The 24229-nt window shown below is 43.4% G+C and overlaps 1 protein-coding gene across 8 annotated transcripts in view; it reads right to left on the bottom strand.

The window, feature by feature from the left end:
• Rere (arginine-glutamic acid dipeptide repeats) overlaps positions 1-23767 on the bottom strand; it is a 332839-nt gene extending 309072 nt beyond the window's left edge. For 4 of the 8 annotated variants that reach the window (XM_052178233.1, XM_052178237.1, XM_052178236.1 and 1 more), the window contains exon 1: positions 23313-23767. The gene's annotated coding sequence lies outside the window, so the exon portion shown is untranslated. The remainder of the gene's footprint in view (positions 1-23312) is intronic. The other 4 variants (XM_052178235.1, XM_052178238.1, XM_052178239.1 and 1 more) reach the window with 2 other exon arrangements.
• Between the last annotated feature and the right edge of the window lie 462 nt (positions 23768-24229).

Raw genomic sequence — 24229 nt, 5'->3', positions numbered from 1 at the left:
AGTTCTATCTTACAAGGCCCTGAAACCACCCCTCCTCCCAATTAATACTATGACTTAATAATTTGTAAAGAGAAGGGGACAAAGTTAATACTTCATACTCCCAAAACCAACTCTAAGAAGACAAGAAAGAAGAAGGACGAGAAAGGGGAAGGATCACTTCAATGTAATGGTCAAACATACCTTCGCCCACTTTTGACAGCTCCACTTTATAAACTACCTGGGCTAAATCAATGTGTCTCTCTAGCTGAGGAAACAAAAACCAATGGCCATCAGAGTCAATCACTCATAGCATCCAGTGTAGTTCTGCAAGCTCAAGAGCATTACCCAAGGCCTTTCTCTACATCCCTTCTAAATCTGGGGACAGACCCAAGAGAAACCATGACCTCTACAGCAGCCATCATCGATGTGAAGTGAACAGACATTTTCTCACAATACAACCTCACTGTTTATAGTGCCTTAAGACACCACTACAGAAGGGATGTCATTTAACACACAGCTTTTGAACAGACCATAAAGCATGACAATGAGAAGCAGCTAAGCACAGCCAGAGCTGTCAGTGGATTTCCATAACAGCAGAGAGGCACCCACGGCCTGCCTTATTTCTGCTGCAGTCTATTTCACAGTATTAAACAGGTCTAGTGGAACACAATTACACTAAATGCCAAATTCAGCATATTACTGTCCATACAGTGTACAGACACACCTTTTACATTAAAGAAATGGCCATTACAGATAAGAAATGTACAGAGTTTAATACAGCTTTCCTCACTTGTGGTGACCCTCAACCATATTTTGTTGCTTCCTCACAACTATGATTTTGCTACTGTTATGAATCATAATGTAAACATCTGATAGGCAGAATGTCTGATTTGTGACCCCTATAGAGGCTACAGCCCAGAAGCTGAAAAACACTGCATTACCAGATGAATTCACAATAAAGCAATGTCCTTTCCTCCTTCCACTCACAAGCTAAGAAATTTCAAGGATACAGAATGTACAAAACATTCTTAACAGCAAGGCATGTTCAACACTGATTCACTGCCCCTTGAGCTACTTTTAACTGGTATAAGACTTGCAACTCTCAGGATACATCAAATCACAAAACCCAAATCCAACCACTCTTGGCAGCCTCTACTTGGCAGCCATCACCCTAACCCAAGGCCCATTACTGTCTCACCCAGACCTCCAGGGCAGTCTCTCCTCGCTTCCACCTTTCTCAGCAGCAGTATAACTACAGTGGCCAAAGAGCTCTTTTTAACCTAGCAGTGTGATCCTGGCAGTGATGAAACCTTCTAATGGCTTCCCATTATGTGCAGAATGACAGCCAGAAGGATTAAAGTGGTCCAGAGGGACCTGTGCCCTAGCCCCTGCCTGCCTCTCTCAGTACTGCAGCTCTTTCTACTGCTCCTTGAGCACAGCAGGAAGCTCCACCTGCAGCCGGCAGCACTCATCTCCCTCTGCCTGCAATGGTCGATCCCCAGATCTCTGCACGGTTCCTCAACTGGACTAAGGCCTCCTCCAATGGCACATCAAGAGCTGCCCTTAATAACCAACTCAGAGCAGCACAGTCACACTCTGCACTGCTGCCTTCTCTCAGCAAGCACTGTCCACCTCATCTTATAATTTGTTTAATCTAAGAAGCAAAGCATAAACTTCCCTATTCAAAATGAAATCTGAGCGAAGCAAATGCTATTTTATAAGCTATCTCTTTTGAAGTGAGTCACAATATACAAACATGCACACCTCCTATAGATAACTAAATATATGCTTTGTTGTATAGCTTTCCTGTATTATTAATTTAAAATATGTCAGGGAAGTGTAAACACATGAATACTTGCTCACGTGTGCATGTTGAAACAGAGATGAACGTCAGGTGCTAGTCCACTGCTCTCCTCCTCCTGTGAGAGGGCTCGTCATGAAAGCCCAGCAAGCCTCCAGGATCTGCCTGCCTCTGCTCTCCCACATACACGCACACTCACTACCACCCTCCACCCGAAGAGCTGGCGTGAATGCTGGGATTTTACCTCAAGTGTTCACACTTGCTCATCACTTACGTTACAGGTACTCCCAGTGCTCTAAGAGTTCACAAGAAGCAGCTGCTTCTCACCAGTGCAGCATGACAGGAAATGTCACAGGACATAAAGGCACCATCAGAGAGCACCCTGAGAGGTGCCCGACCAAGGAAAGGCCATTAGATGAAATGCCCAAGCGTGGCTTGATGAGTAAACAACAGAGAGTCAGAAGCAGGCGAGGGACACAGGTATACACACAGGGTCTTTGGAATGAGAGACAAAACAGAATCACACGCAGACAGCTAAGACAAGATAAAATTGTAATTTTGAGCTGACTTTGCATAAATGCCATTACTAAAGGAGTACTAGTGATATGTCTCTAAGCCAGACTGTCCTTTTTTCCTTCAGACTCTGCTGTCTGACCAACAGGAGCGGGGCAGAGAACAACTGTAGCATACCACACATCACTCACGAAACCTGCTCAGCCATTTCCTGACCCATTGTAAACTTAGCCACAAATCAGAAGGCTGATTTCCATCCCCAAGTTCTGGCAGAGTCCTTACTCCATTACCTCTACCCCCATTCACTCAGACGCCAACAGAAATTGTGGCTAGCATTTCCCTCCCTCTGATCTGGTCTACCTAATTCACGTCTCTGTTCCTGGTTGTAGGCTCTCTTTGCTTGGCTCTGTAACTCTCCTGCCTCAGGCTGACACATGCTTGACTGTCCTAACCTGTTCTCCCAGTCTCCTGTTCAAATAGTATTCACCTATTCTTAGCTTCCTAACGAGTCATTAGTCCATTTCTTTAATCAACAATCACCTCAAGGCTAGGAAGATGTCTCAGCAGTTAAAAGCGCAGGTATTCTTCCTAAGGTCAGGAGCTCAATTTCCAGCACCCATAGGGTGGGCTCACAACCATCTAGTCTCATGTAATTCTCATGTAATTTGATGCCTTCTTGTGGTGTGTAAGACGTACGTGCAGGCAAAACACCCATATGCATAAAATACATAAGCAAATCTTTAATTAAAAAAAGTATCAGCTAGGCTGTAGTGGCACACACCTTTAATCCAGCACTCAGGATACAGAGGCAGGCAGATCTAGTTCAAGGCCAGCCTGGTCTACAGAGTGAGTTCCAGGACAGCCAGGAATGCACAGTGAGACCCTGTCTTGAAAAAGCATGCATGTATGAATGAATAAATTAATGAATGAATGATATATAAAGTTACTATGAAATTAAGCTGCACTGACATGTGATGTAAGCAGCTATCTGCTGTCTCTGCTCTGCACAGCATTCAATGCTGCATTCCTGTAGCCCTTTCCTTTTCTGTTGTGAGACCAAAGGTACTTTTATTTTTTTATAATCTGCTACATTCAGCATTAAATTTGAAAGCTACATATCCAATACCTACAGCCTGACTGGTCCTGGACTGAAGGCTAAACCAGACATCATTCAGGTTTTCTCAGGAACTACAGATATAAGCACCAAAACTAGGACTGGACTTATGTGCTCCCCGGCACAGGAAGCCAAGCATAATCCCCAGGAGTGCAGTGCAAGTAGAGGGAACCTCACTAAAGTGAAGATTTAAGGGGGAAAATGTGTTTGTTTGCTTTTTTGAGACAGGGTCACATGGTGCCCAACTGGCCTCTAACTTGCTCTGTAGCTAAGGATAATTAAATTCCTGATCCTCCTGTTTCTACCTCCCAAGTGCTAGGATTACAGATGTGCTCCCCCACACTCAGCCTCAGAAAGAAGGGTACTTGGAAACCTCCCTGAAGACATAGGCTGAAACTAAAAGTTTCTGTGGCAACAGCAGCTATTTCATGCTGATCACCTGACCTACCCTCCTCGAAGGATAAGCACCTTCTCACAATTAATGTAATAAATCCATAGAAAGATGGATCTCCTGAATCTTTTTTCAAGTTAAATATACAATTCCTGTGGAAACACACTAGAAGAAAAAAAAAGTTGTTTCAATCTACCACTCTTTAAAAGCCAAGCAAGGTAAAAACAGAGGGAGCAAACCCAGCTAAAATTAAACGGACATAGAGCGCACGCCAGAATTACAGATCTGAACATCCTCAACAGAACACAGGGAGCTTCACACAGAAAGACCAACGGGAAAGGGGCCTTCTCACCGACTTCTCACACCCACTGAGTCCGTACAGCAGAGTACATACATATAACTTTCTCTGAGAAACACATTAGCTATGTGTTTAGCTAAGCATACTTACCATTACTTCACAGGCCCTTCTTCCTCTCACACTCTTAGTTTTTCGACACAGGGTTTCTCTGTGCAGCCCAAGCTATCCTGTAGACCAGGCTGGCCTCAATGGCCTCAGACTCAGAGATTGGCCTGCCTTCTCCCAAGTGCCACCACCACTGCTCAGCTTACAGAACCTTTTTATAATGACTACTCAAATCAAAAGTTCCAAGCACTGACCTCCAATTCAACAGAACACGAACAGCAGGATTTTCTGTGAGCAATTCCATCCTGTGGCTACCATTGCTTTTTCAGTTACGCCATAGGCAGGAGGCTAAAGTCCTCCACAATCAACTCTGAATTAATAGACCTCATGATGACTGTGATATGGTTCCAGTCATACATGCGTACATACATACGTACATACATACATGGTTACACCTAAACAATCACCTGCCAGAAGACAACTGTCACTACACAGACCAGAAAACCTCATAAAGTTGGTGATGCAACTCAGTGTTGCTGCAGTTCTTGCTGAAGGAAACAGGCATCTTCCCTTTTCCTTCAGATACTGAGTGCAAATAGATCAGACGCTGTTGTCCTTTGCTTTAGCAACATCCAGGCCATCAGCGCTCCCTCTAGACATCAACTGCTTTGTAGAGGTGTCTTACACCAAGTATCTGCCTCAAATTTAAGAGGGTCTGAAGAAGCTGTGAAGGGTGAGAACATAAAAAAGCAAGGATCTATTTTTATACAGACGCATAAAGTGAACCGCTATGGTTAGAACCCTGGCAAGGCCAGGGCCGGCAGTCTTGACAGCTGCATCTAAAGCTGGAGAATCCCAAAGGCTCAGAGCTCAGCAGCCAGTACACTACAACATGTGGTACTCTGAAAATGTTTTGTAGCCTTCACATTTCCATCCTCCACAGTCACTTGATCACCTCAAACGATGCCTTAGATTTCAAAGTCATTCTCACACCAGCAAGGCTGGCAATCAGCATCCTGGAAACTTGGAAGAACAAGATGCAAAAATGGACTTGCAGGTGTGAAGAATTAATGAGCACTTACACCCACACTCTTCTAAAAAGTGATAAAAATATGCTCACTTAAATCAGAAGGAAGGCACACTACCCTAAATATCCTAAACAAAAATGAGAAAATGTACATCAACACCCCATGAGAATAAGCAATTAACCAGACAGCTCTCCTCCAGAATTTAGAGTAGTTCAAAGCAGTAAATAAATAATTTAAATAAAACAAAATTTAAGCTGGGTAGTGGTGACATTTGGGAGGCAGAGGCAGGTGGATCTCTGAGTTCCAGGCCAAACTGGTCTACAGAATGAGTTCCAGGATTCACAGAGAAACCCTGCCTCAAATACATACATACATACATATATACATACATACATACATACATACATACAATTAAAGATCCACTAGGTACTCAAATTACAAATTAATCTTGACTCTCAACTCCTAGAAGGAAAGTGGGAGGAGTTGCTGACTTTTTCAGGCTTAACTAGGGTGGGGAGTCTGCGATCTCTCTGGGACCACACTGTGGAAAGGCAGGAGTACCTTGTTTTCCAGACTCTTGCTCTCCCCACCCTTACAGATAAGTCTACATACAGACCCCAGGCTAACAGACTTCCTCCCCTGCCAGTCTGAAGTCAGAGACAGCCTGATTGCACGTGTTTACCATAGACCAATCATGTGGTACAGAAGAGAAAGAGTCCTCGTTGTCATGTAGGCCTGATCTCTCCTCAGTACCCCACCATTGTGCCATCAAAAGAACTATGGAGCTAATATCTCCATTAGTAAGTCTCTCATCCAAATACCAATATACTTCCAGGTCCTCACTGATCCCCAAACCAAAAGGCTTTCAGCTACAGGCGAAACTCTAGCTCTCTGTGTATTTTTATGGGCCTGACAGAGGCAACAGGAAGAATTTTTACCTATTCCCATTCCTAGTTCAATCTATTAATACCATCATCTCCCACCATACTTCTCCACAAACATTAACAGAGTTCTGGGACTTAAAAACATACCTGAAGATGTTGGCAGAGACAGACAAGGCTTTATCACTCTTCTAAAATGCTTTGCCGTTCCTCTGCCAGTGCTGGAAATGGAACCCAGAGCCGCATGCATGCTGGAACAAGATACCTTTTAGAAAGCCAGCAAGGGCGGGAGGCATCTACAACCCCAGAGAGAAAAGATCCCTGGAGTACATGAAGCATGGTCTCAAAACGGAGGGGGCTGGAGTACAGCTCGGCTGGACTAGAGCAGTTGTCTAGGCGTAAAGAAACCCCTGGATCCAGCACCACATAAACTGAAAGTTCTGGAAGGTGCAAATATATAATCCTAGCCCTCAGGAAATGAAAGGAAAAGCTGAAGACCAGAATGGAATATATGAACCCTACCCCCAGCTTCCTTTGACATCTTTGGTCAAAAGAAAAAACAACAACAACAAAACAAACAAACCAACCAAGAAGTCTGAGGAGAGACCAGTGGGATGACCCAGAAGGCTAACAGCATATTGCAAGCAAGCCTGGTAAATTGAGTTTGATCCCCAGAACTAACCTAAAGTTGGAAGGACAGAACCAACCTTACAAAGTTGTCCTCTAACCTCCACATGTACATGATGACATAGATGCTCAAACACACAATAATAACAGACAATGAGAAGCTGAAGAGGTGGCTGAGGAGCTCATACTGTTCTTACAGAGAACCTAGGTTCAGTTCCTAGCATCTTTCTGTGAGAAAAATAAATATATAATTTTTTTTAATTACATCTGGGAAGATGGATCAGTTGGTGGTGTGTCTGCCACACAAGTATGATTTTAGATCTCCAGGTGCCAGACACACATCTATAATCCCAACATGTCCAAAGAGAGACCAGAAGACCCCCGGTTTGCTGATCAGCCCAATCAGTGAGCTCCAAATTCAGTGAGATCCTGCCTCAAAAACTGCTAGAGAGCAGTGAGAGAGGACACCTAGAGTCACTGGGCATCTCTCCAGCCTCATCGTTGCTATTGTTTCACCTATACTTATGTACTAGTGTCCTCATGTCATGCAGCGGCTAAGAAAGCAGAGCACAGATGCAGCAAGCCGTACCCAGATGGACATGGACTCTGCACCCATGCATGTCCACTAGGAGGCCTACAAGCTTCTCTTTGTAATGCACAGGGGCTGTCATGCTGCGGACAGTGAATCTTCAGTAATACATAAGCATGTACAGTGGCCTGCTTGCTGGTTGGCTGAATTTACAGTGATCTGTGGCTGGAGAGAGGGCTCAGTGGTTAGGAGCGCTTACCACTCTTGCAGAGACCCAGGGTTTGATTCCTAGCACCCACAAGGCAGCTCAGAACCATCTGAATTCCAGCTCCAGGGAACCCAACACCTCTGGCCTCCACAAGCACTACATGCATGTAAGACACAAACATACTTGCAGGCAAAACACTCACCACATATAAATAATTTTTTTAAAAAAATGATTTTTCTCATCTCTAATAAACAGCGCATCTACCAAAATGCTATCTCTGAGAGTCAACCTCAAATGGGCATATTACATAGGAAGTGTCTTTTCATTCTGGCCAACTATTTTCATTTGTGGATATACCTCTGAGCAAGTGAACAGCCTCCAAGTACAAACAGAGATACTTACAAATGTAGTTAAATACTATGCTGCAGCAGCTCAACTGCACAATGATCTATATAATCATGCCAATGACCCAAGTGTAAATCGGAAGAAGCACCTTCAATCTTCCTATGAAGAGGTAAGGTGGAAGAGGGTAAAAGTAAAAGCCACACCCTTTTCCTGTCCCCAACAAATTCTGCAGTATATTCAAGACACTCATCGCCATGGCCAAAGACGTTGCTGCTGGAGGTCTAATGAATGTTAACACTGCTTTTCAGGAAGTGCTAAATACATCCTCATCCTCAGTGACACAGCTGCCAAAGCTTTAGACAAGCACCAAAGCCATCTCTACGTTGGCATTCAATTGTGAACCTGTGTACCAGGTTGGTAGAGACCCAAATCAGCCTAATTAACACTGATAACGACAAAAGCCCAGGAATGAGCAGCCGCTGCAGAAATGATCAAGGACACTCGGCAGCGCACTTTGTCCGCTGTTATGCCATGGGTAGGTGGTAGGTGACACAAATCTCTCTCAGACCTTGGGTGGCAGTGAAGAGCACTTCAAATGTAAAAATGAACAAGTAAAACATTTACCTTTAAAGAAAGAAAAGGAAGGAAGGGTGGGGGACACCAATAATCCAGTCTAATCAAAACCACAACTAAAAGAACAAAGGACTTGGATAGAAAAAAAGCCTAGACACAGGAGAAAACCCAGGATAATAGATGTCAATAAAGAACAATCAACCAATCAACAATGACTTCCAAGAGCCAGGCACACACTTGTAATCCCAGACATTAAGAAGTAAAGACTAGAGGATCAGCTAGTCAAGGTTTAATCCCAGCTACATAGCAAGTTCAAGGCCACCCTGGGCTATATGACTCTGTCTCAAAACACACAATTGTTGTTGTTGTTGTTGTTGTTGTTATTTCAAGGCATCAGTACTCCTGGCACTTAAAAGATTGAAGCAGAAGAACTCACATGGGTTCTTGACAAACTGGAACTACCCAGTGAGTTCCAGGGCAGTTTTAGACATATTATACAACTGTCTCAAAAAACAGCAAGCTGGACAAAGTGGAGTGGGCACATCTTCAATCCCAGCATTCAAGAGGCAGAAGCAAGTGATCTCTGAGTTCAGGTCCAGCCTGTTCTACATATTGAAACCCTATATCTAAAATATACAGGCTAGGGAGATGGCTCCGTCAATAAAATGCCTTCCCATAAATAAGATGATCTACATTAAAATCTATTAATGAGGGCTGGAGGAATGGTTTGGTGATTAAGAGCATTTTTGTTGCTCTTCCAGAAGACCAAGGGTTCAATGCCCAGCACTCACATCAGGTGGCTCACAATTTTGTCTGTAACTCCAGGTCCAGAGGATCTTACATGCTCTTCTGGCCTCTGGGCACTCCATGCAAACAGTGTACATAAATACATTTATGCAAGAGAGCATGTACATGCCCACACACACATACACACAGAGACACACACACACTAAATCTTTTTTAAAACTAAAAAATACAGGACTGGAGAGATGGCTCAGTGGTTAAGAGCACTGACTGTTCTTCCAGAGGTTCTGAGTTCAAATCCCAGCAACCACATGGTGGTTCACAACCATCTGTAATGGGATCCGATGCCCTCTTCTGGTGTGTCTGAAGAGAAGGCAGTGCACTCACATACATGAAATTATTTAATAAAATAAAATAAAAATAAATAATACAATCTTTTAATAAACCCTGCTTCAAGAAAACAAATAAAAGAGGAGCTGGAGAGATGGCTCGGTAGTTACAGAGAACCAGCTGCTCTTCCAGAAGACCTAAGGTCAATTCTCAGCACTGACATGGTGGCTCACAACCATCTGTAACTCCACTCCAGGGGATCTTACACCCTCTTATGACATCCAGGACACCAGGCATACACATGGTGTAAGGATATGCATGCAGCCAAGACACTCATACACATGAAATGAGATTAAAAAAATAATAAATAAAACAATTAAGGAAGACACTGAAGTTGACATCTGGCCTCCACATCACACAAGCAAACATGTACACAAGCACCTATATGCAAATGTGCACAGCCCCAAATAAATACACCCACATACACAAACGCGGAAACAAAACAAAACAAAAACCTACCTTGGCAGCACACAGAGTAAAACTGGTACAACTGAGAGGAGGCTGGCATGGCAGGACGCAAAGCCATGAAGTGCTCTGGGGTCTACTCAGTAGTAGACAGCTTGCCTAGCACACACAAGCTCCCAAGCTCAAAGCTCCAGGGGCTCCAAGGCCTCTGGCCTGCAGGGGAGCTGTACCACACGTACACACAAACATACACACCGCCTCCCCCCATACATACACTTAATCGTAAAATAAAAATTCTTTTTAAAAGCCGGGTGGTGGTGGCACATGCCTGTAATCCCAGCACTCTGGGAGGCAGAGGCAGGCAGATTTCTGAGTTCAAACCCAGCCTGGTCTACAGGACAGCCAGGGCTATACAGAGAAACCCTGTCTCGAAAAAATCAAATCCAAAAAACCATACATACATACATACATACATACATACATAAATAAATCAAATAGAAAGGAATAAAATCACAAAAAAAGCCAAGACACACATTAAGGATATTTTACTAATAAAAAGAATTGGTAACTAAATATTTAGGTATATACAAAACAAAGGAGAGGGGGTTAGATGCTTGGTTCCATTAGCTAACAGGAAACCATTTCTGACAGGACTCGACAAACTTTTTTTCTTTTATTACTGGAGAAAGGGTCTCGCTATGTAGCTCTGGCCATTTTGGAATTCACTATATAGACCAGGCTAGCCTTGAATTCATAGAGCTCTATCTGTCTGTCTTCCAGGCCTTGAGACTACAGGTGTGCACCACTACACCTGGCACTGACATCAGAGTGTGACAATCTTGATCAGAGGCAGACACAGTGCAGAGCGCCTCCTCTGTACAGGATCACTGAGCAGTTAACAAGAGCTGCTGGAGGACTCCATAGACACGGGAGCTGATGCTAGAGGACAGAAACAGTTGACTCCAGTAACCAGACAAACTACTTACAAACTATCTTCCACACAAGGAATCTGCGTGGCTAACAAAGGAAACACAGACAGCTGCTGTTGAAGTGAGGCAGTTTAGTCAACTCTCTAGAAACACAAACACTTTACTAAGGACTAAAAAAATCTCAAATTTTAATAAGAAAGAGAGAGAGAGAGAGAGAGAGAGAGAGAGAGAGAGAGAGAGAGAGAGAGAGAAAGAAAGAAAGAAAGAAAGAGAGAGAGAAAGAGAGAAAGAGAGAGAGAGACCAGAGTAGCAAGGGACTTAATCACCGTGCTTTTTTTAAAAAAGCTAATTTTAAACCACTTACCCTATTTTTAAAAAAATCTTCTCATCTCAGAAATCTTCCTTACTTTCAGAAAAAGTTCAGGACTTTCTATCACCTCGAGCAGTTGAAAATCAGTTTCAACTATAAATTATTTTTTTTAAAAAAAAAAAATCACTCCCCACCCACTCCCTATCCAGTACCAAAGCACCTTCAAGATTCCAAAGCAGTTGTCACACATAACTCCATTTCAGAACCCAGCCAGGCTGGCTGCCCTCTCTATCAAGAAAAGCCTCCGACTGGAAACCAGAAAGGGCTTGAGTACCTCAGTCCCCGCCTGGAGCTGTTACTTTGAATGAGCTTGGAGAGAGAAAACCACAGGCTCCGCCATGTTTATGTGTAGTATAATCAAGCAATAGCTGTTTTGCTAGCTAAATTTCTCATGGTCCTGCCACAGAAACCTAACAAGCAGCAGCTCAGAGGAGGATGTAGCTGGGCTCACAGTCGGAGAAGGTGGAGTCCATCCTGGTCCATGTGACAGGAGTGAGCACACAGCTGCTTGCTGCATTCAGAGGATCGGGAAGGAAAGAGCCCAGGCAGAAAGAAGGCAGGGCCAGCCTCTCACTTATATAGACTTACACAGTCTAGGCTAACCTCAAGTTAGCAAGTTAACTGCTCTTCTGAAGATCCTGAGTTCAAATCCCAGAAAACACATGGTGGCTCACAAACATCAGTAATGAGATATGATGCCCTCTTCTGGTGTGTTAGACAGCTACAATGTACTTACATATAGTAATAAATAAATCTTTGGGCTAGAGTGAGCAGAGGTTTTGAGTTCAATTCCCAGCAACCACATGATGGCTCACAACCATCTGTACATCTACAGTATACTCATATACAAAAAATAAATAAATCTTGAAAAAAAAGGAACTGAATTGGAAAATATGTACTTGAAATATTAAATGGGGCTAGGGATGTAGTAACATTGGTAAAGTGCTTGCCTAATATCCATGAGGTATTGTGTGGCACACCCAGTACCAAACAAAAACAAAAACACCAACCTAAAAAAAAAAAAAATACATTAAATAAAAGGCAAAAATCAAAGCTAATATGTTTAAATATGCACAAAAACCATCTGAACAATTTTCCAGGAATGAACACACCTATTTATAATTACAACGGTATGATTATAATGAATACATATTGTATAACCATAATTTGCACATAATTTAAAAATATGAAGTTATTAAAGTGATCCACACTATAATCCCAACTGTCCCTTCTGGTGTGCTAAGTCCTGGCCAGACCAATTTATACTCCTTTGAGAAGTCAGCCCAAGCATTTCTTTTCCCACATGCTTCCAACTTGGTTTGACCAGCCACAGCTTCAAATATAAATTATCTAGGTTGAAAGAACTACACCTGCCTGAATCTACTACAAGACATTTTAAAAGAATTTAAGAGATCAAAAAGGAAAAAAAAAAAAAACACAATTTGATAATCCTCATCACAGAAGCAGCCAAAGTACTCAGCATGTCCCTGAATTCTGGCCTCTGTGCCTTTGCTCCATGCAATTTCCTGCCTAAAATCCTCTTAGCTACTTACCACATGTCCAAATACTGCCGATCCTTCAGAACACAGGTTGACCACCACCCCCTACACCAAATCCTCCCTGACTCCTCCAGCCAGAGAGCATCTCTTCCCTAAACCACAGCATTGCCACCTCTCAAGGTGACTTACTTCCTCACGGAGATCCAATTGTATATAAGCCTTATTTTTCCATTATGAAGAAATTCATCATAGGAACAGCCTCAAAGGGCGCAATTTATATCTTGGTTATTTCATAGACACCATTTCATATATAAATTAAAAGTCTTATGTCACTAAAGCACATAGAAAGGGAAGAGCAAAGACCTAACCAAAAAAAATTTAAAGGACAGGTTTTTATCATGTATTTTAATTAGCTCAAGGCTGCATGTGATAACCTTTCATACATAAATATGAAAGGTTAGGGATCCTCCCTCTCTGTTCCCTCCCCTATACACTATACCTGCTACAAAGGGAATTGCTATGACCAGTATCTAATTTTTAAACTTTTTAAATTTTTTATTTTATGTGTATTGAGTGTTTTTGCCTGTATATGTCAGCTTGACTGGAACTTACTATCAAAAGCAGGCTGGCCTTGAGTTCACAGAGATCCACCTGTCTCTGCCTCCCAAAATCTCAGATTAAACTCAGGTAAATGATCAGGTTGGTTCTGGAACAGCACTGGACAAACACAGAGACCTTTCTGAGCAAGGACTATAACTCTTCACATGCAAACAGATGTTACCAGTGCCTGTAAATAACTTCACCTCAGTTCTCAACCAGATTATGACAAGTTTCTAAATACAGGAATGTTTTTCAAGATATTTATTGAAAGAGTTGTGGTGGTGGTTGTTTTTGAGACAGGGTGTCTTTACATAGCCCTGGGTGTCCTAAACTTACTGTGTCTATAAACCAGATTGGCCTCAAACTCACAAAAATCAGCCTGCCTCCACCTCCCAAGTGCAGAGGTTAAAAGTATGTCCTAGCACATGAGCTTCCTTTCATTTGCAGGCAGGCAGGCACGCGCACACAAACACACACACACACACACACACAAAGCTCACAGGGGTGCAGGTACCCATGGAATCCAGAGGAGGGCACTGAGTTCCCTGTAGCTGATGTTACATCACTGTGATCTTTCCAAGGTGGGCACTCGGGTCCTCTGAAAGAGCAGTAAGTGCCCTTAATAACTAAGCCCTTTTCCAGGCCTTAATACATGGTTTTAGGAAGACCTTGGAGCCATAGAAAGATAGATTGGAATTGGGAGTTCAAAACCAACCAGATCTACCTAGCAAGTTCCAGGCCAGCTTGGACTATAAAATAAGACTGTCTCTAAATAAACAAATAAAGTTCCTTAGAAATTAGAACCTCATTGCAAATTCAGAACCTTGCAAGGATCAAAGTTGACAATTTACAAAGAGAAGTAAAAATGAATTTTATGACAACTCTATAACTGTCCAGAGTTTATTTGTATGCTAGGGTAAAGAAGTCTATGAAAAGTTAAATATCTTATCTTGTAAAACCAAAGGTACATGAGCTATGAGAAGAAAAGTTATTTGTTATCAGAAAATTTACAGTATAGCCAGGCAATGGTGGCAGACACCTTTAATCCCAGCACTCAGGAGGCAGAGGAAGGCAGATCTCTGAGTTTGAGGCCAGCGTGGTCTACAGAGTGAGTTCTAGTTCCAGGATAGCTAGGGCTATCCAGAAAAATCCTTTCTTGAACAACCAAAATAAAAGACAAAAAGAAAAAAGAAAAAGAAAAGGAAGGAAGGGGTAAAAGAAAGGAAAACTTACAGCACCTATATTCTAAGCAGATATGTCCCCAAAATTGTTTATGCATGGCAAAACTTTTAAAGGGCCCATAAAGACCTTAACATTCTCACAGAGCTGGAAAGAGGGTTCAGCTGAGTGCTTGCTGCTCTTGTAAAGAATACAAATTCCCTTCCTAGCCCTACATCAGGTAGCTCACAACTACATTTCCAGTGAATCCAATGTCCTCTTCTAACCTCTGCAGGTATCAGGCACAGAAGTGGTACACTGGCACTTGGGAGCCAAGGCAGGCCAGACAAAATGAGAACAATGTGGGAGTCAGCAAGATAGCCCACCAGTGCTGACAAACTGTATCAGATCCACGGATCCCACATGGAGGAAGCAAAACCAACTCTAACTTACACACAAACACCATGCCATGCACTTACCTACACACATATACATAATGAATGAATAAATGAAAAATAAGAAAAAATAAAAACAGTGAACAACACCCAGGTTAACCTCCAGCCTCCACACAAACATATGCAATATACCCAACCCCCCAGCCATAACCACACAGGAAATTTAAGTTACATTTTTGATGAAAATGATGAAATGGAATAATATTTTGGTATATGATACATATTACAAACAAAGATTAAAAATGGTCCCACCTACTTGCTGGAATGAGAACAGATTGGCTATCAAGTAGAATAAGCCAGAAGAGCCTGCAGCAGCCATGCAGATGTCAACAGAAATGAAGATGGGAAAATCAATGGGGCTCCAACAAAAACCAGAGAAGTCCCTTTCCGTAGACCACATGCACAGAACGGCTTTCACTCCCATGTCCCTGCACATGAGCTGACAGGGTGGTGAGGACCTAGCCGACTGTAGCCATCTGGAGGGCTGAGGGCAGCCTATGAGGCAGCCTGGCCTAAGCCCTTAGCCAACACTAGCAATAACTAAGGGCCTATCAAGTGTCTCTTGGCAGTTTTAATTACAGACAGAGTCCTTAGTGGAAGAGGAAACACAGCATAACCACACAAAGGAAGCAGAGATAAACAGTTAAGGGCAAAGAATTCAGAGGAGGGCCCTGGCTAGCCAGTGCTCTGAGCAAAATGACTTCCTCCACTAAAAATCAAAGCTGGACTATGACTGCCTAACCTGACCAGCTAGCTTTATGTAGCAGCCCTGTCAGAGAAAACAGGACAGCAGGTTAACACGTTTTCAATCCTTCTGTGACCCACACAGAAGAGAAATCGAGAAAGAGGGGGGCAACCGGGGACACTGAGTCTGGGTGTGAGGAGTATCCAGGCACTGAGGGCATGGCTCAAACACAAGCTGAGCCCTGGGTTCTATCACCAGCATCACTGAAAAATGAGCTAAGGGCCACCAGTTAAAATATACCTAAACGGGAGCTGGAGAGATAGCTCAGAGGTTAAAAGCACTGGCTGCTCTTTCAGAGAACCCAGGTTCAATTCCCAGCAACCACATGGCAGTTCATAACTCTAACTCCTGTCTCAAAGGCTCCAACTCACTCATACAGTCATGCGCAGTCAAAACACCAATGTACATAAAATAAAAATTATCTCTCTCTCTCTCTCTCTCTCTCTCTCTCTCTCTCTCTCTCTCACACACACACACACACACATACCTAAATGATGCTTTCCCACATGAAACATACTTAAACCTACAAGCCAGAGCTTCTCCACCCCATTACTCATTCATCAGAACTGCTAAGGTGGACACACTTCCCTGCGCTGCCAAGTTCTGCCACAAAGGGAGGTTTCCCAAGCTGCCCCAAGCAGTTTATGTGTGCAGTAGACAGTTTATACAGTTTATACATGCAGACACAAGCCTGCATTCCTGCCTACTCACACTGCCCGATCTCTCTCTCTCTCTCTCTCTCTCTCTCTCTCTCTCTCTCTCTCTCACACACACACACACACACACACACTGCACTCCTGACACAGAAGAGGATGTAAGAAATCAGTCCTCTGGGAGACTGGGGGACATGTAGAGGTGCCAAAAAAACGTGACTCTACATGTTGTGGTGAGTGTATGCTAGCATGGAATTTTTGCAGGAGAGGCTCTCAGCAGCTGAAGACCATCTCAAAATGCTGCATGGCCACACTTGCTCACAAGTTCTCTTCTGGTGAGTTCAAACCAACAGTGGAAACACTGTCCCCTTAAGAATGGTACCCTTGCCGGGCGGTGGTGGCACACACCTGTAATCCCAGCACTCTGGGAGGCAGAGGCAGGCAGATCTCTGAGTTCGAGGCCAGCCTGGTCTACAGAGTGAGTTCCAGGACAGCCAGGGCTACTACAGAGAAACCCTGTCTCGAAAAAACCAAAATACAAAAAACCAAAAAAAAAAAAAAAAAAAAAAAAAAAAGAATGGTGCCCTTACTGCTAGTCGCAGCCCTTCTCTAGGGCAGTAGGCTCAAAAGAAAAAAAAAAAATCTGCTAAGGAGACAAACCATAAGAGGTTGCTAAAACTCAGCGGCTCAGTACCCCTGACAGTATTCCAGCGCTGAAAGAGGCACTGCTAAATCTAGAGTTCTAGTCTTCTGGGAGGACTGACCTTTAAGAGCTTAAATTTCTGTTCCACTTTTCCCCAGTACTTGAAATGACTTTGAATGTTTTATGTTCCGAGCAATCACAACATCCTAACCAAAGCCCTTAAAAGTCACATAATAACTAGTTTAAAATTAGGATATGACCATGCCTTCAACATCAAGACAAAATAGTCTACAGTGATTCCTCAAACAAGTGTTTTATGAACTAGATATACTATTTTGTAATGTAACCATGTAAAGAAAGATTTCACAGAAAAGACATTACTTATGGTTGCTAACATATTAGCAGATTTTTCCAAATTAAAAACAATTATAGGCAGGTGGTAGCACACACCTTTAATTCCACCCCTGGGAAACCAGGCAGATCTCAGAGTTTGAGGCCAGCCTGGACTACAGAGTGAATTCCAGAATAGCCAGGGGTTCACAGAGAAACCCTGTCTCAAAACAGCAACCACAACAACAAATCTAATGATGTAATTCTGGCACAAAAAGTGCAAGAGTTCATAGGCATCCTGAGCTACATACTGAGTTTGACACTAGCCTGGCTACAAGACCCTGCCTCAAAGAGAAGAAAAGTGTTTTTCTTTTTACACTGGCACAAACAGATCCTTTTATTTGCACACATAAAAAAACCTTTCATGGACCATCAAGATGGCTCATCTGGTAATGGAGCCTGCTTGCCCAGGAAGCCTGACAAAGTGAGGACATACATGACAGAAAGAACTGACTTCCAAAAGGTGTTCCTGACCTCCACATGTATACATGGTAATCACACAAATGAGTATGTATCCGGTCATGACCCCACATACAGTTTCATAAATAAGATAATTTTTCTGAGAAAAAGTCTCACTAGCATGACCAGCCTGGAACTCACTATTTAGACCAGACTCAGAGAGATCAGACTGCCTCTGCCCCCGTCTCATGTCATTAAAAGCAAGTGCCGGGCTGGAGAGATGGCTCAGTGGTTAAGAGCACTGACTGCTCTTCCAAAGGTCCTGAGTTCAATTCCCAGCAACCACATGGTGGCTAACAACCAGTTGTAATGGGGTCTGGTGCCCTCTTCTGGTGTGTCTGAAGGAAACAATAGTGGTGTACTCATGTATAAAATAAATAAATAAATTTAAAAAAAAAAAAAAAAAAGCAAGTGCCACCGCACCTGAATAGAATATTTTTTTTTAAGAAATGTCTTAAGCTTTATTTTTTATTGAATGTGTTGGGTGCTTTACCTCCTCGTGTGTCTGAGTTCTAAGAGGGTGTGAAGAGGGTGACAGAATCTCTAGGGCTGGAGTTATAGATGGTAGGAACCCAACCTGCAGAAACTGTAAACTGAATCTGGGTCCTCTGGGAAAGCACCCGGAAAGCCCAAAATAAATTAAAAAATTTTTAAGAAACTTATGTTAGCAGTTTTATCTGACCTAGTTACCTAATATAAGGACATGAAATATATCGTAATTACTTGGCACACCAACAAATTATTTATATAAATAAGTCACAATTCCAGGTCAACATGGAAACATACACCTATAATCTCAGCACTCCAGAGGACAAAGCACGTGGGCTACATAGCCAAATCCTGCCTCCAAAAAGAAAATGTATGTATGTATTAATTAATTAATTAATTTTAAAAACCCAACCAAAACTCCAAGCTGGTAAATATTTGGGTGTACTTGAGTTATTTGTAATCAGATGTTCACTGAAATGGCATAAGCAATCTTAGCAATACTGTAACGAATATTTAAATGCACATTTCTCACTTAAAAAAACACTAGAATCGTGTTAGACAAGCTAAGCACAAACTAACATGCTTGCCAAAAATCACACTTAAATAGGATATGCAAAGCTTCAACTGTGGAATAACCATCAGGGTGCCAATAATTAATAACTGCACATAATTCAAGAAAAACTTCTGGAGGTTAAAATCCTATGATTGACTAGTCTAGAGTACATCGCTATCAGAAAACCTATACAGAAGAACAGTGTAATGTTCTCTCTCCCTCTGTGTGTATTTGGAGGAGGGGTGTGCAGGGAGGAGGGGGAGATGAAGTTCACAGCTAGGTTACACTAACGATTCACTTAAAAAAATGAATTTCCTGCTATCTTAACCTTTAAATCAATTGTAAAAGTAGCTGCCAAAAGCAGTTAGCAGGAATGCACACAGTTCCCAAGGGAACTCAGTATATACAACTTATTTTACTACTTAAATGTTTTACTGATTACTGAGATTTGAACAAGATGTGAAAAATTCAAAACCAATTTTAAAGCAGTATGTGCTCAGGATATCCATAATAATGCTCAGCACACACAGGTCTTAGATGCAGCTCATTCAGGACGCCTGTTCTTCCAGCGTCTGACCTGCTCTTCAGTATCAGCTCAATAGTATGTTATGTATATTACCGATGGACCTGGCTGTGGATACTGTCTTGTTTTTTGTTTGGTTGGTTGGTTTGGTTTGGTTTGGTTTTTCGAGACAGGGTTTCTCTGTACAGCTCTGGCTGTCCTGGAACTCACTCTGTAGACCAGGCTGCCTCAAACCAAGAAAACTGTCTGCCTCTTCTCCCAAGTGCTGGGATTAAAGGCGTGTGCTACCATTGCCCAGCTGTCTTGTTTTTTAAAAACTTGGTTTACTACCCACTAAGTGAAAAGGTACTGGAATATTTTATTTCTTGATTTAGTTAACCTTTTTGGCTCAAATTAGCTTCGGGATACTCTATTTTCAACAAAACACTGTCTGTTTTCAACAAAACATTGACAGAGCCTACCCTGAACGGAAGGTACCTGAGTATATTTCCTCTAAATAAATATATCTGAACTGTTCACACAGCACTGTAAAAGGTGCTCAACCATAGGGACTATGCATCAAGCTTTCAGAACTAACACAAATTAGCAACGGCTTTCTTAAGAACAACCAGTCTAGAATAGACAGTTACAGTACAACCCTCTCTAACTGGTCACTGCACCCAGATTGACGATAAACTCCTGTGAGGCATTTATCAACAGATTATTTATGAAATTGCACATAAATTCAGAAGCGTGAGGAGGAATCCACAATCTTCTGTGTTAATCTGTATACACAGTCAAATTTTTGCTAGCCTCCAGTTTATTAAAAAAAAAAAAAAATGGAGGCTGGAGAGATGGCTCAGCAGTTAAGAGCACTGACTGCTCTTCCAAACGTCCTGAGTTCAAATCCCAGCACCAACATGGTGGCTCACAACCATCCCTAATGAGATCTGACACCCTCTTCTGGTGTGTCAAAAGACAGCTACAGTGTACTCACATACAATAATAAATAACTCTTTAAAAAATTGAAGCCACAAAAAATAAAAATAAAAAAATTGAAGCCACAAGCCATTCTATCAGGCTTCTGTTTTTAATATTGATATGATTATTGAAAACATATCAATTAACATTGATATGATTATTGGAGGGCTAGGGAAATGGCTCAGCGGTTAAAGTCCTGAGTTCAAATCCCAGCACCCACATGGTGGCTCACAACCATCTGTAACGGGGATCCAATGCCATCTTCTGGTGTGTCTAAAGACAGCTACAGTGTACTCAGATACATAAAATAAAATAAAACACCACTGGAATACAGCACAAGTACCTAGACAAAACTACTGATTTTAGTGAGATTTTTCTCAAGCCAACTAACTTCTCAGTCTCTTTGGCAGGAAGTGGATGTTTAAATTCCAGAGAAAAATCTCTAATGCCAGGATTTACTTTCAGTGAGATTTATTTTTTTAATGACACTAAAAATTTCTTAAAGAGCTGCCGGTGTATATACTCTCCTACACCTGGAATGCAAATAAGCCCTATTTTGTTTTCTAGTTTAAGACAAACTACATTTCTCACAAAAAGAAAGAGCATCAATTCAAAGGAGTCCTTGGAAGTCACAATGTGAAAATACCCCTGATAACAGAACAAATTAATGTCAAGACACAGCCAATAACATAATAAGGCTGCGATGCAAGTGTGCCTGTCAAAGGGCATCTGTATTAGCAGCCTGGGGAAGTGGCATTTGCAGAAAGGCACAGCGGCTGTGTTTAAAAGAAAATCATTAAGCCTCAGCCGTTAATCCCCTCCCCCCATCCTCTTCACTGGCTCGTCAAAGCAATTAACCAGTAGAAGGTGCTATTCTGCAAGCCACATGTATTCATACTAACCTCCATCCTCAGAGCAGAACTGAGCCAGGTGGACCCTCAGCTCCATCCAGCATTCCAGAGGGCCTCTACCTCAGCCCCTGACCAGAAAAACAGGTATTTCCTTAAAACACTATTGAGGGAAAAAACTATATTGATAAGTCAAGGTCCAAGGACCACCAACCAAATCAATATTTCTCTCTTCCCCCCCCCCTCTCTCTCTCACACACACACACACACACACAAATACTGCTACATATTAATCTCAAATACAGTCTTTATCATTTTAACTGAGACAACCTATTTCTACTTAGATAGGCCCTGGTCACATGCAGCAAAATAAAAATCAAGTGAACAAATCTGTCCCTAAGAGAGTCAGGGGTTTCGAGGAACGGAAAGCAGAGAGTGTAAGACCATGACAGAGTTTATCTTTACACAAATGGAAAAAAGCAAGCAGGGCTGCAAAGGCAGGGAGGGAGGCAGGAATCTTCTGAACGCCTTCCACAGTGTCCTTTAGTGTCCCATGTACTCTGCCTTGCAAGGTTGAAAAAAAAAAAAAAGGGGGCAGACGTGAAAATGGGTGAAAGAAAACTGAACAAGAAAAGCACCTTCCCATCCCCCATCCTCTCTCCTCCCTCCCCAAAAGAGCTGTGTTTGTCTGTGCAAACCTAGTCCCAAATATGGGAGAGAGAGAATGAATGTCTGTATGGAAGAACAATGAGCCCTCTGCCTGGTTTGTGTGAGAGTGTGTGAGTGTGTGTGTGTGTGTCTCTGTGTGTGTCTCTATGTGTGTCTGCTTCTGCCTCTGCCTCTGCCTCTTCCCTTCGACCTCAACAACAGAGAGAATTGGAAGCCAAGCTTTCACCCAAACTAGGCCATCAAAATCAAAAATGGTTTGTAATTTAGAGTGGAATTAACTCAGCTAGCAAATCCATGGAAGGAAATATCTAGCCAAAGATGATTTTATTATTGTATAGATCCATCCTCCCTCTCCCCTCCCCCATTCAGACTGAGACTAAAGAAACCAGTGTACACCAGACAAAAAGGTCTCTCTTTAAATGGAAAGCAATTATAAAAGCTATTTGAAATCTAAACCTAGGATGTATTCGTTTGAGCTGCACTAAATGTCTGTTTTGTAATCCACCAAGTTCACACTCACTAGTTAATCTGTTTTATTTTGTTTTGTCTGAAGAATTGCTTTGCAGGAGGCTATTTCAAGATTCATACAAAACTACTTTTTCAGAGCCACCTTAAAATAGCAGCACATACTGAAACATTTAAAGCACCCAGTTTCTCAAGGGCACATTCTGCTGAAATCAATGTTTGAAGTCTGTAATCAAAAAAAAAAAAAATGTAAGCAAACCTTGGAAAAGAGACAGAGGATATTCAACAATGAATCATTTTATTTTCCTTTCAACAACTTCTCAAGCAAACAGTTTCAAAGAGAAACCTGCAATACTCCCTCCACAACACAACACATATCCCATTCGATGTAAAACTACCTTCTTCCCATAACCCTAAAAAATAAAATAAAAAAGAAGGCACCCTCTTTCAGACAGCAGAACTTAAATCATGACAGAATTCTACGCCGCTGCTAGTGGTATTTGGTTCCATAATTTTGGAATCACAGAGCCTGGGAAGAGAGACTTGAGAACACAAAGGAGGAATCTTCCCCCTAATGTGAAAATGAGACTTTAATGAGTCAGTTCCCAGACCCCCACATTCACAAATATCCAAGAAATGCACAGCTCCGGGTCCTTCCCTCTCTCACCATCGAGCTGATCAGCTAGTGGCATGCTAACAGTTTAACCTCAGACTAGTTCCAGAGCGTGCCTAAGAAGCCAAGAGAGAGCAGGGGTCAAGAGGCACGTAGTACGGTCACCTGGCCCGCACAGGACCAAAGGCGGCGTCCGGCCCAAGGTTCCCCCGAGGGCTCACCTCCACTCTCACCCTTTGCATTCCGCCTCGGCTTTCCCGGCCGAGCCCCACCGCCCATCCAGAGCACCCCGACCCCGGCACGAGGGGCCGAGCAGGGCAGCCCGCGACGCGGCGCAGCGCCTACAACTTGGACACTTACCTTCCCCTCAGGCGCTACACCATCAATGGGAGGGATGGCGGCCGGGCTCCGGGGAAAGTGCAGGGACCGGGTGGGAGGCCGCGGGGGCCGGCGGTGGCGGACCGAAGGCGGTGGGCGCGGGGCCGAAGGAGCCGGCCCGCGGGGATGCGACACCGGGGGTGCTGCGGGGCTTTCCCGGACGGGACTTCGACCTCCTCGGGTGGGCCAAGCCTTCAGCAGAGGGAGCCCAAGACCATGTCTGGTTTTGTGGATTTTTTTTTCCTCCCAGAGGGCGAGTGGCTCCCACAGGAGGATGGTAGGTTATTTTTTTTTCCTTCCCCACAACTAGGAGAGAAAACGAGGCGGAGACAAGGTGGGGAGCGCGTGAGGGGACGAGGCGCGGGGAAGGAGGCGGGGACCGAGGCCCGGCGGGGCGAGAGGCTGCGGAGCGCGGGGGGCGGCTCGCGAGCGTCTGTGGGAGCAGCGGCACCTCCGCGATGGTGGCGGAGCCGCGGGGCTGCTGCGCCGACCCGCCGCCCACTCCGCGCTCGGGCCCGGCCCACCTCGCAGTATCGAGCGTCTCCATTGGTGCGTCTGGACGTGACGCCAGTGGAGGATGGGCCAATAGGAGGCGGAAGGCGGGCCTGTGGGCGGGATGTTTGCTCCAGCTCGCTCTTCCATTTTCTTTTTTTTTTTCTTTTTTTCCTCTCCCTTTTTTTTTTTTTTCCTTTTTAATAAAATGAGCAGAAGGCAAGGCAAGGGGAGAGGCCAGGCTTTGGTGGCGGCGCGGCCGAGACCCTGGTGCACGCTCCAGGCAGGCGGTGGCCGGAACCCGGGAGGTGGGTTCCCCCGCCCCAGGCGCGGCTTTGTGCCTGGTCTGCCCTGCCCTGCCCTGCTGCGGGCATAACTCCCCGTGGTCAGCCCTGGACTGACCCTCC

This window comes from Apodemus sylvaticus, chromosome 3, assembly GCF_947179515.1.
Source record: "Apodemus sylvaticus chromosome 3, mApoSyl1.1, whole genome shotgun sequence".
NCBI classification, from domain to species: Eukaryota; Metazoa; Chordata; class Mammalia; order Rodentia; family Muridae; genus Apodemus; species Apodemus sylvaticus.
Note: the sequence above shows the minus strand (reverse complement) of the source record. Positions and strands in the feature narration are given on the sequence as shown.